Here is a 12,315-nt window from a genome sequence, read left to right on the forward strand (position 1 = left end):
GCTTGTGCTTGAATTCTTCTTGGAACTCCCACCAATGCTTGGTCTTTCATTGTGCCCCAAGATTTCTCAAAAGTTGCACCAAGTCTTGATGGAGTTCTTCACAAGCTCTGGGCTCCCAAAATGGATCCCCTTCTTGTAATCTGGGATCCTACACTTTATTTTCACACCCGTCTTGAAGTTGATCATTACTAGTCCATTCGGATGGCAAGCAAGATGAATTCTTAATGAAGTGACCAACAATCCTCCTAGACCCATCTAGTTGAGCACTATTCCAACCCTTGTATTTAACTCTTGAAGCATCAACCAAAATGAGCCTTGATTTGCAACGTCAACCATGAAACATCATTCTCTTACGCTTCACCCCACAAAGTTCCCTAAGTTGACCATCCGTTTTAAGCAAGCCATACTCAAGTGGGACAATAAAGCTAATAGAAATGAATTTTATCTACTCGAATGAAGGAGTAGATGGCAACCTAGGCCAAGACGATTCCAAGGGTCTTGACAAAGCGTATTCCACTCCCATCCTTCTATTTCTAAGGATTTCCACTTTCTCACAAGATTCCTCAAATAAAATCCTTTGTTTAACAATACTACCTAAGCCTTTTCCCTTACTCAAATCATAAATAGGAGGATGAGAGAAATTTACCTCCACATTGCTTTCAAATCCACCGGAGAAAGGTTCTTCATGCTCAAAGGATTCTTCACCACTAAGAATTGATGCTTGGTCTTCATCGCCAAGGGAACTCAATTCTTGCTCTATCCCGTCCAATTCTTCATATAGGGTATGCATTGGAGGTTGTGCACATTCCTCCTTAGCATCAAATTCAATCTTCTTGAAGGGGTTTTTTTCAACTCTATGTTCCCATGGAGGCTCCGCCTCTCCTAAGTCTTCAACCACTTCTTCCTTTTCTTCAACAATTGTAGCTTCCTCCAATTGTTCCAATACAAAGCAACTTCCCTCATTCTCCACCAATCTCTCCTTCATGTTATTCTCTTCATTTGTTTCTCCACATGTAGCCATGGGAGTTCCTTGAGTGTTCAAGCATTGGGATGCTAACTGGTTTACCACCTCGTCCAAGGCGGCCGTGAATTGTTGCACATCCCTTTTTATCTCCTCTTGTCCTTGAATAAGAACATCAAGGATGTCATCCATTGGAGGTTGGGGGTGGATGGAAGGGTTCATAATCTTGGGGGAAGGGGTCATAGTAGGAAGGTGGTTCTTCTTGGTAGAGTTGTGGTGGTTCAATAACTTCCACTCTTTCCACTTGTTGCACAACATGCTCCATGGTTGCTTGAAGTTGATCCAATATTTCCTTGAGACGATCCCTTGACTCTTGTTCCTCTTGGATAATATGATTAGGATCATACGACTCTTGGATCGATGGACATGAGTATTCTTCCATGGGAGGTTGTAGTGGGAAGTAGAGTTCATTTTGTGGTTGAAAATTTTCATATATTGGAGGTGGTTCATCTTGGTAATAGTATGGAGGGGGTGGTTCTTGAAAGTGGTGATGTTGGGATGGTGGTGGCTCGTATGGCTCATATGGTTGTTGGAATGGTGGATATAGATTAGGTTCATATGAAGGTGGTTGGTGATGAGCAGATAATTTATACGCTTTTTAGCACTATTTTTAGGTAGTTTTTAGTATGTTTTAGTTAGTTTTTATTATATTTTTATTAATTTTTAAATAAAAATCACATTTCTGGACTTTAATATGAGTTTGTGTATTTTTCTGTGATTTCAGGTATTTTCTGGCTGAAATTGAGGGACTTGAGCAAAAATCTGATTCAGAGGATGAAAAAGGACTGCAGATGCTGTTGGATTCTGACCTCCCTGCACTCGAAGTGGATTTTCTGGAGCTAAAGATACCCAATTGGCGCGCTCTCAATTTTGTTGGAAAGTAGACATCCTGGGCTTTCCAGCAATATATAATAGTCCATACTTTTCCCGATATTTGATGGCCCAAACAGGCGTTCTAAGTCAGCATAAAAATTCTGGCGTCAAAACGCCAGAACTGGCATAAAAGCTGGAGTTAAACGCCCAAACTGGCACAAAAGTTGGCGTTTAACTCCAAGAAAAATCTCTACATGTGAAAGCATCAATGCTCAGCCCAAGCACACACCAAGTGGGCCCGGAAGTGGATTCTGCATCATTTACTAATTTCTGTAAACCCTAGGCTACTAGTTTTCTATAAATAGGACCTTTTGCTATTGTATTTACACACTTTTTCATACTTTTCATCTTTAGAACTTGTATCTTCTACGGCATGAGTCTCTAAATTCCATGATTGGGGGTGAGCAGCTCTGCTGTGTTTTGATGAATTAATGCAATTACTACTGTTTTCCATTCAATCACGCTTGTTTCTATTTTAAGATATTCACTCGCACTTCAACTTGATGAATGTGATGATTTGTGACACTCATCACCATTCTCAACCTATGAACGTGTGCCTGACAACCACCTCCGTTCTACCTTAGACTGAGTGCATATCTCTTAGCCTCCTGATTCAGATCAGAGTCTTCGTGGTATAGGCTAGAATTATTGGCAGCCATTCTTGAGATCCAGAAAGTCTAAACCTTGTCTGTGGTATTCTGAGTAGGATCTGGGATGGGATGACTGTGACGAGCTTCAAACTCGCGAGTGTTGGGCATAGTGACAGACGCAAAAGAATCAATGGATCCTATTCCAGCATGAGTGGAAACCGACAGATGATTACCCGTGCGGTGATAGCGCATTTGGACCATTTTCACCGAGAGGACGGATGGTAGCCATTGACAACGGTGATCCACCAACATACAGCTTGCCATGGAAGGAGACTTGCGTGCGTGAAGAAGAAGACAGTAGGAAAGCAGAGATTCAGAAGACAGAGCATATCCAAAACCTCAACCTGTTCTCCATTACTGCATAACAAGTATTATTTAATCCATGTTCTTTCACTCATTCCAATTAAATCTGAGAATTATTGATATATTGACTAAGAGTTACAAGATAACCATAGCTTGCTTCAAGCCGACAATCTCCGTGGGATCGACCCTTACTCACATAAGGTATTACTTGGACGACCCAGTGCACTTGCTGGTTAGTTGTGCGGAATTAGAAAAGTGTGATTGTGATTTCGTGTACCAAGTTTTTGGCGCCGTTGCCGGGGATTGTTCGAGTTTGGACAACTGACGATTTATCTTGTTGCTTAGATTAGGAATAATTTATTTTTGTTGGTTTAGAGTCACTAAATTTGAGTCTTTTATTTGAGTTTAGTTTCATATTTTAAGTTTGGTGTCAATTGCGTGCTTTTATTTTCTTTCAATTTTTTGAATTTGCATGTTCTTAGTTCTTTCTTGATCTTTAAAAATTCTAAGTTTGGTGTCTTCTTTGTTTTTTCCTTTAAATTTTCGAAAATTTGTGTTCGATTTTCTAAAAATTTTAAGTTTGGTGTCACTTGTGCTTTTATTTACTTAAAAATTTTTCAAAAATTTGTTCTTGGTGTCATCTTGACATTCAAAGTTTTCTTGTTTGTTCTATTTGTTTTAATCTAAAATTTCTAAGTTTAGTGTCATTTTGTTATTTTTCTCTTTCCTCATTAAAATTCAAAAATTAAAAAAATATCTTTTCCTTATTTTACTCATAAATTTCGAAATTTTGCATTAAATTAGTCAAAGATTTTCAAAATCATATCTTTTTTTAGTCAAGTCAAAATTCTAATTTCAAAAATTGATCCTTTCAAATCTTTTTCAAAAATCAAATCTTTTTAATTTTTTCAATCATATCTTTTTTTAATAAATTGCAATCATATCTTCTCAATCATATTTTTTTCAAAATAATTTTCAATCATATCTTTTTGATTGCTAATTTCAAAATCTTTTTCAAAAAAAAATCACCTAACTACTTTTCTCTTTCATATTTCGAAATTAACTAAGCATTCTTTTTTCCAAGATCTTTTTAATTAATTAATTAATTTAGTTTTCAATTTGCTTTTATTTCATTTTCTTCTAATTTTTGAACTTATATTCAATTTTTCAATTATTTTATTTTAATTTCGGTATTTAAAAAAAATATATTTTATTTGTAATCCACATCATCTCCCTTTCTCCATCATGGACCTAAGTGGAAATGAGCAGTCCAGAAGGACTCTGGGGTCATATGCTAACCCTATTACAGCTGCATATGGGAGTAGCATCTGTATACCTCCCATCAAAGCAAGCAGTTTTGAGCTAAATCCTCAGCTCATCATCATGGTGCAGTAAAATTGCCAGTATTCCAGTCTTCCACAGGAAGAACCTACTGAGTTTCTGGCACAGTTCTTACAAATTACTGACACAGTACGTGATAAAGAAGTGGATCAGGATGTCTACAGATTATTACTGTTTCCATTTGCTGTAAAAGATCAAGCTAAGAGGTGGTTAAACAACCAACCCACAGCAAGCATAAAAACATGGAGATAGTTATCAGACAAATTCTTGAATCAATTTTACCCTCCAAAAAAGATGACACAGGTAAGGCTAGACATCCAGGGCTTTAAACAAGAGGATAATGAATCCCTTTATAATGCCTAGGAGAGGTACAGAGGGATGCTGAGAAAATGCCCATCCAAAATGTTTTCAGAGTGGGTACAGTTTGACATCTTCTACTATGGGCTTACAGAAAGAGCTCAAATGTCTCTAGACTACTCAGCTGGTGGATCTGTACACATGAGAAAGACGATTGAAGAAGCTCAAGAACTCATAGATACGGTTGCTAGAAATTAATATCTGTACTCAAGCAGTGAGTCCTCTATAAAAGAAGAGGCTAGGATCGTAACTACTGATCCTAATCCTTAAGAACAGATTGTTGAACTTAATCAGCAATTACTCCTTATGACAAAACAATTAGCAGAATTTAAAGAGATGCTCCAAGACACTAAAAATTCTAAGAATATGGAAGCACAATTGAATCAGACAAGACAGCAGCTATCAAAACAGATAACAGAAGAATGCCAACCTGTCCAACTAAGGAGCAGGAAGACATTGAATAATTCAGCTCAAAGTAGCAAAAAGCCAAGAAAGGAACAACTGACAGAGGATGACCAAACCACTGCCCAAAACCCCTCTGAGGACAGCAAGAGCCCATAGAGGAATAATTCTGGCATTCAAACGCCAAAAAAGGGTGAAAATTGGCGTCAAACGCCCAGTGGGTGCCCACTTCTGGCGTTCAAATGCTAGAAAAGGGAGAAAAGTTGGCGTTAAACGCCCATTCCTTGCCCATTTTTGGTGTTCAAATGCCAGAAAAGGGTGGGAAGCTGGCGTTAAACGCCTATCCAGCACCCAATTTTGGCGTTCAAATGCCAATGAGGGATCAGACACCTGCAAGTGCTGATAGTAACCCCTCTAAGAAGGCTTCTCCAACCACCACTGTGGGGAATAAACCTGCAGCAACTAAGGTTGAAGAATATCTAGCCAAGATGCCTTATCCTCAAAAACTCCGCCAAGCAGAACAGGATAAACAATTTGCCCGCTTTGCAGACTATCTCAGGACTCTTGAAATAAAGATCCCATTTGTAGAGGCACTTGAGCAAATACCCTCTTATGCTAAGTTCATGAAAGAGATCTTAAGTCATAAGAAGGATTGGAGAGAAACTGAAAAAGTTCATCTCACTGAAGAATGCAGTGCAGTCATTCTAAAAAGCTTACCAGAGAAGCTTAAAGATCCAGGAAGCTTTATGATACCATGCACATTAGAGGGTACTTGTACCAAGACAGCTCTATGTGACCTTGGGACAAGTATCAATCTAATCCCTGTATCCACTATCAGAAAGCTTGGCTTGACTGAAGAGGTCAAACCAACCAGGATATGTCTTCAACTTGTTGATGGCTCCATTAAATACCCATCAGGCATAATTGAGGACATGATTGTCAAGGTTGGGCCATTTGCCTTTCCCACTGACTTTGTAGTGCTGGAAATGGAGGAGCACAAGAGTGCAACTCTCATTCTAGGAAGACCTTTCCTAGCAACTGGACGAACTCTCATTAATGTCCAAAAAGGGGAAGTGACCCTGAGAGTCAATGAGGATGAGTTCAAGTTAAATGTTGTCAAAGCTATACAGCATCTAGACACATCAAATGACTGCATGAGCGTTGATATTATTGACTCCTTGGTGGAAGAGATCAATATAACTAAGAGTCTCGAATCAGAGCTAGAGGACATCTTTAAAGATATTCAGCCTGATCTGGAGGAACCAGAGGAAATAAAAGAACCTCTGAAAATTCCTCAAGAAGAGGATAAGCCTCCTAAACCCGAGCTCAAACCACTACCACCATCCCTAAAATATGCATTTCTGGGAGAAGGTGACACTTTTCCAGTGATCATAATCTCTGCTTTAAATCCACAAGAAGAGAAAGCACTAATTCAGGTGCTAAGGACACACAAGACAGCTCTTGGGTGGTCCATAAGTGATCTTAAGGGCATTAGCCTAGCAAGATGCATTTACAAGATCCTATTGGAGGATGATGCTAAGCCAATGGTTCAACCACAGAGGCGGCTAAATCCAGCCATGAAGGAGGTGGCGCAGAAAGAGGTTACTAAGTTACTAGAGGTTGGGATTATTTATCCTATTTCTGATAGGCCCTGGCTGAGCCCTGTCCACGTTGTCCCCAAGAAGGGAGGCATGACAGTGGTTTACAATGAAAAGAATGAACTGGTTCCTACAAGAACAATTACAGGGTGGCGTATGTGTATTGACTACAGAAGGCTTAGTACAGCCACCAGAAAGGATCATTTTCCTTTACCATTCATAGACCAGATGCTAGAGAGACTAGCAGGTCATGATTATTACTGCTTTTTGGATGGCTATTCAGGCTATAACCAAATTGCAGTAGATCCTCAGGATCAAGAAAAAACAGCATTCACATGTCCATCTGGAGTATTCGCAGAAGGATGCCTTCATGGATGACTTCTCAGTATTTGAAGACTCATTCAGCTCCTATCTTGATCATCTAGCACTTGTTCTGAAAAGGTGCCAAGAGACTAACCTGGTTTTAAACTGGGAAAAATGTCACTTTATGGTGACTGAAGAAATTGTCCTTAGGCATAAAATTTTGAACAAAGGAATAGAGGTGGATCAAGCTAAGGTAGAGGTAATTGAAAAATTACCACCACCTGCCAATGTAAAGGCAATCAGAAGCTTTCTGGGACATGCAGGATTCTACAGGAGGTTTATAAAGGATTTTTCAAAAATCACAAAACCTCTGAATAATCTGCTAACTGTTGATACACCATTTGTCTTTAACACAGAGTGTCTGCAGGCGTTTGAAACCCTGAAAGCTAAGCTGGTCACAACACCAGTCATCTCTGCACCAGACTGGACATTACCATTCGAACTAATGTGTGATGCCAGTGACCATGCCATTGGTGCAGTGTTGGGACAGAGGCATAACAAGCTTCTGCACGTCATTTACTATGCTAGCCATGTTTTAAATGATGCACAGAAGAATTATACAACCACAGAAAAAGAGTTGCTTGCAGTGGTTTATGCCATTGACAAGTTTAGATCCTATTTAGTAGGTTCAAAAGTGATTGTGTATACTGACCATGCTGCTCTTAAATATCTACTCACAAAGCAGGATTCAAAACCCAGGCTCATAAGATGGGTGTTGCTTCTGCAAGAATTTGATATAGAAATAAGAGATAGAAAAGGGACAGAGAACCAGGTAGCTGATCACCTGTCCTGGATAGAACCAGTAGCAGGGGCGTCCCTGATGAGAGAACTTTTGCGTGGTCTAGAAATTTGCGAATAAATCCTCGTTGCAAGTATAGTTTCTAAACCGACAAAAATCCTTTCATACAAACATTTTGGTTGTCACAAGTAAAAAACCCCTTAAAAATTGTTAACCGAGTATTCAAACCTCGGGTCGTCTTCTCAAGGAACTACAGGGAAGTATGTTCTTATTATTGGTTATGGAGGTTGTGAAATCGGGGTTGAGAGTGAAGAGTAGATATGACAAATAATTTAAATGGCAATTAAAATAAATAAATACTGTAAAGCAATCTTTTGGCAAGGTAAGAGAAATTGGAAGTCCAACTTAGTTATCTCTCTCAACAATAATGAAAGTTGAATCTAAATTCTACTTAGTTAACCTTTACAAAGTAAAGGAAAGTCAAGGGACTAATTAGTTTGACCTTCGAATCCTATTTATTTCCTAAGAAAAAGTGGGGATTATTGAAGTTCAATTCAATTAGCAAGATAGCGATTATCAGTTATGTTGAGTTTGATAATGTTGAGTTACTGATTTCTTAACCAAGACCAAAAGGGGAAAAAGTAAAATTGTTGGAATAAAATATCCTTAGATGGAAAGCAATGGTAACACAAATTAAGGAGAAAGCAATCAATAACTGAAATACCTCAGATAATCATTAATTCAAATCATAACATGGAAAAGGGTTCATAAGTCAAGTTGGCAACATTTATAGGTACGAATAAAAGCATTAAAGTAAATATTAAACCTGGATCGAGAGTCACTCTTACAAACTAAGAGAAGTCCTAAATCCTAATCCTAATCCTAAGAGAGAGAGGAGAGAACCTCTCTCAAAAGTAAATCTAAATCATGGAAAGTGAAAATTGGCGAGCTCTCCCTGAATGGATGCGTTCCCCCACTTTGTAACCTCTGGTCTATGCCTTCTGGACTTGGATCTGGGCCAAAAAGGGCTTCAGAATTCGCTTTGAGCATTTTCTGCAATTTCTGGTGCGTGGCCTCTGTCACGCGTCCGCGTGGGTCACGCGGTCGCATCATTCGGAGCATTTCCTTTCCACGCGGTCGCGTCAGTCATGCGACCGCGTCATGTGCGTTCTGCTTAAGGCACGCGGTCGCGTCAGTCATGCGGCCGTGTCACTGCTGATTCGCGCTTGGCACGCGATCGCTTCGTCCATGCGATCGCGTGGATGCCAGTTTCTTCAGAAGCTCCATTTTGTGCTTTCCTTCCATTTTTGTATGTTTCCTTTTCCATCCCTTAAGTCATTCTGCCTTAGAAAATCTGAAACTACTCAACACACTAATCACGGCATCGAATGGAAATAAAGGTAATTAAAATAATTAATTTTAAAGCTTAGGAAACATGTTTTTCACATACATCACATAATAAGGAAGGAAAAGTAAAACCATGCAATTAATATGAATAAGTGGGTGAAGGATTGAATAAATCACTCAAATTAAGCACAAAATATATCATAAAATATGGGTTTATCAACCTCCCCACACTTAAACAATAGCATGTCCTCATGCTAAATCCAAGGTAAAAAATAAGGTAAGGTTAAAGTGGTGGAATTTTATGCAATGCAACCTATTATAAATGCATCTACCTAAATGAGTCATGCAATTCCAATTTATCCACTCATATATAAAGCTTACATGTAGTCAAATTAATTTACATCCTCAAGGAGTCATATATATATATATATATATATATATATATATATATATATATATATATATATATATATATATATAGCCAACCCTTAAATAATAAAGCATTTTAGCAAATGAGATGGGACATAAAAATATTGTACAAACTCGCAAAATAATTAGTAATTAAGCACAGATATATGTTGATGAGTTATTGAACCCTCACTGGATTTTGTGTTTACCCTCTAGTCACTTAGTGTTTATTGGGTTTATTCACTCTATTTTTCTTTTTATTCTTACTTCCTATAACTTTGTTCTTCATCTAACCAATCAACAATTATAAAGTACAGTCATACCAAAAGTCATGAGGTCTTTAATTAAGGTTGTAATGGGGCCAAGGCAGAGGTAAGGATATATGTATAAGGTTAAGTGAGCTAATAAGTGAATCCTTAATTAGACTAAGATCTCACCTAACATACATATTTAGTAGAACAAAACTTTCTTTACCAATTTTCCCATATTATCCCACTTGTTGTTACATGCTCATGTTTCAATTTTTGTTTTTATCCCATGTGCATTGCTTTTATTTTGCATTGGGGGATTCTTTTGTATTCCCTTTTATTAAATGCTGAAAAATAACTTTTTTTTTAATGCACATGGTAATTGAATCACTTTGATTTCTCATGAGCATGCTTCCCAAATCTTATTTTATTTCTTTTAACTTTTCTACCTTTTGTTTCTATCATCCATGTTCCCAATAGGTTTCCCACATTTTAATCTATTCATAATTTTCTATCTTAAGCTAACCAAGGATTCGACTTGGGATTTTATTTTGTTTTTCTGCTTAAGGCTAGTACTGTGGCTAAATAGAATAAAAGGGGTTTTAAAGGCTCGAGGGGGCTAACAAGGGTGACGTGAAAGGTAGGTTATTTTGGGGTAAGTGAGCTAAAATTAAATGATGACCTCAATCATTCTTTTGGCATGTATCTATATTCTATAATTGGACATATAGATTAAAGCAAAGTAAAGAACATCATAATAAAAAGAAGCAAAACACACAGGAATGAAATTATGGTTTGAATGCAACCATACAATTAAGCTCAATACTCACAGGCTGTGTGTTCTCTAACTCAAGCATCATATATCATTCATATATGTTATGCAGGTTTAGTTCAAAATTTTCATTATTCTCATAAAAAAATTATTTAGGGTAGCCTTTAAAGTTTTAATGTTCCTCCTTGATGAAATGTTGTCAACTTAACTATATGATGTAATGCTATATATACAAGGTTTATGGATTTAAATCTGTTATGTTCAATTTCCTAGCTTACTTCCTTTTTATATTTTTCAATTTAACTATACTATCTTATGCTAAAAAGGGTAAACTATACTAATTAATCCACTAATAAGTCAGAATTGCAAACTAAACTAAATAACTAAAAATATGAACTAAAAATGCAAAATGCAAAAAAATAGAGTAAAAATACATAAAAGCAGCAATGTATAAGTACTCAGAAAAAAAAAAGAAAAATACAGAAAAATATCCAAAATAAAAGAAAAAAGAGATGTAGTGGTTCACCAAAATAAAACGCCAGAGATGGCGACCTCCCCACACTTAAAATGAAGCATCGTCCCTGATGCTCAGTCAAGCCGGGTGTGAAGGGGTGTCATCACTGGTAGGGATGGTAGCTGGAGGCTCTGTGGTGGTGGTGGGGAGAAGAAGAAGAAGAGAGGGAGAAGAGGGTTGGGGGGGCTGCGCGACTGATAGGGTTCGCGTGGCTGGGGGGTTATATTTTCGAATCCACGCGGCCGCGTGGGGTATGCGGTCGCGTGGTTGGGGTGAAAATAGGAGTGACGCGATCGCGTGGGGTGCGCGATCGCATGAAAGGGGTGGAAGAGGAGATGACGCGATCGCGTGGGTCACGCGATCGCGTCGCTGGAAATTGTGCTAAATGCACGACTCCAGCACCGTTTCAGCACAACTCTCTATCTCCTTCTAGGGTGATGTGCAATCCATGCGACGCAATCGCGTCGCTCACGCGGTCGCGTGGGATTGGTATTGTGCAAGTGACGCGATCGCATGGGGCATGCGATGGCGTGGGCCAAATTGTGTAAAACGCACAAGGGCCGCATGATTCCAGCCTAACTCTCTGGACGTTAGATTTTTTGACGCCGATCTCTACGGCACACGGCCGCGTGGATGACGCGGTCGCGTGGATAGTGTATTCGCAGTATGACGCGATCGCATGGGGTATGCGGTCACGTCGTGCATCCTTCTTTTTTTTTTCTTTTTTGAATGAAGGATACAATGCTTAATGTGAATGCTATGCATGATTCCAGGTTTAATAAAATAAAAATAAAATTCAAAAACAAACAAAATGAAATAAAATTAAAATTTTAAAAGGAACGATCATACCATGGTGGGTTGTCTCCCACCTAGCACTTTTAGTTAAACTCCTTAAGTTGGACGTTGGAAGGGCTTCCTGTTATGGTGGCTTGTGTTTAAATTCATCCAGAAATTTCCACCAGTGCTTAGAATGCCAATAGCCTCTGGGGTCCCATACTAGGCATGTAAAGCTTCTGAGCAGCTTCAGACAAATTTTCAGGCTCCCGGGGTGACGAATGTCAGAATAGATTCCAGGATCCCAAGCTTTGCTATTAAATCCACCTCCATCTTGATCTATATGTTTCCATCCTGGTGGTTTAGAAAGTAGAATCTTACCATGGTGACCAAACGTTCTCCGTGATCCATGCAATTGAGCATGATACCAATCCATGTACTTCGAGGTGAAGCGTGGAACCTTATTGAACCTTGTGCACTAACTCTGAGTACGAGCCATTTCCCTCTTACTCTTAAAGCCACAAAGAGCTCTAAGCTGGTCATCTGTTTCAAGCAAACCATATTCAAGTGAATAAGTAAAGTTATAGGTTAAGGATTGTACCCAC

Source organism: Arachis hypogaea, chromosome 11 (genome assembly GCF_003086295.3).
Source record: "Arachis hypogaea cultivar Tifrunner chromosome 11, arahy.Tifrunner.gnm2.J5K5, whole genome shotgun sequence".
NCBI lineage: Eukaryota > Viridiplantae > Streptophyta > Magnoliopsida > Fabales > Fabaceae > Arachis > Arachis hypogaea.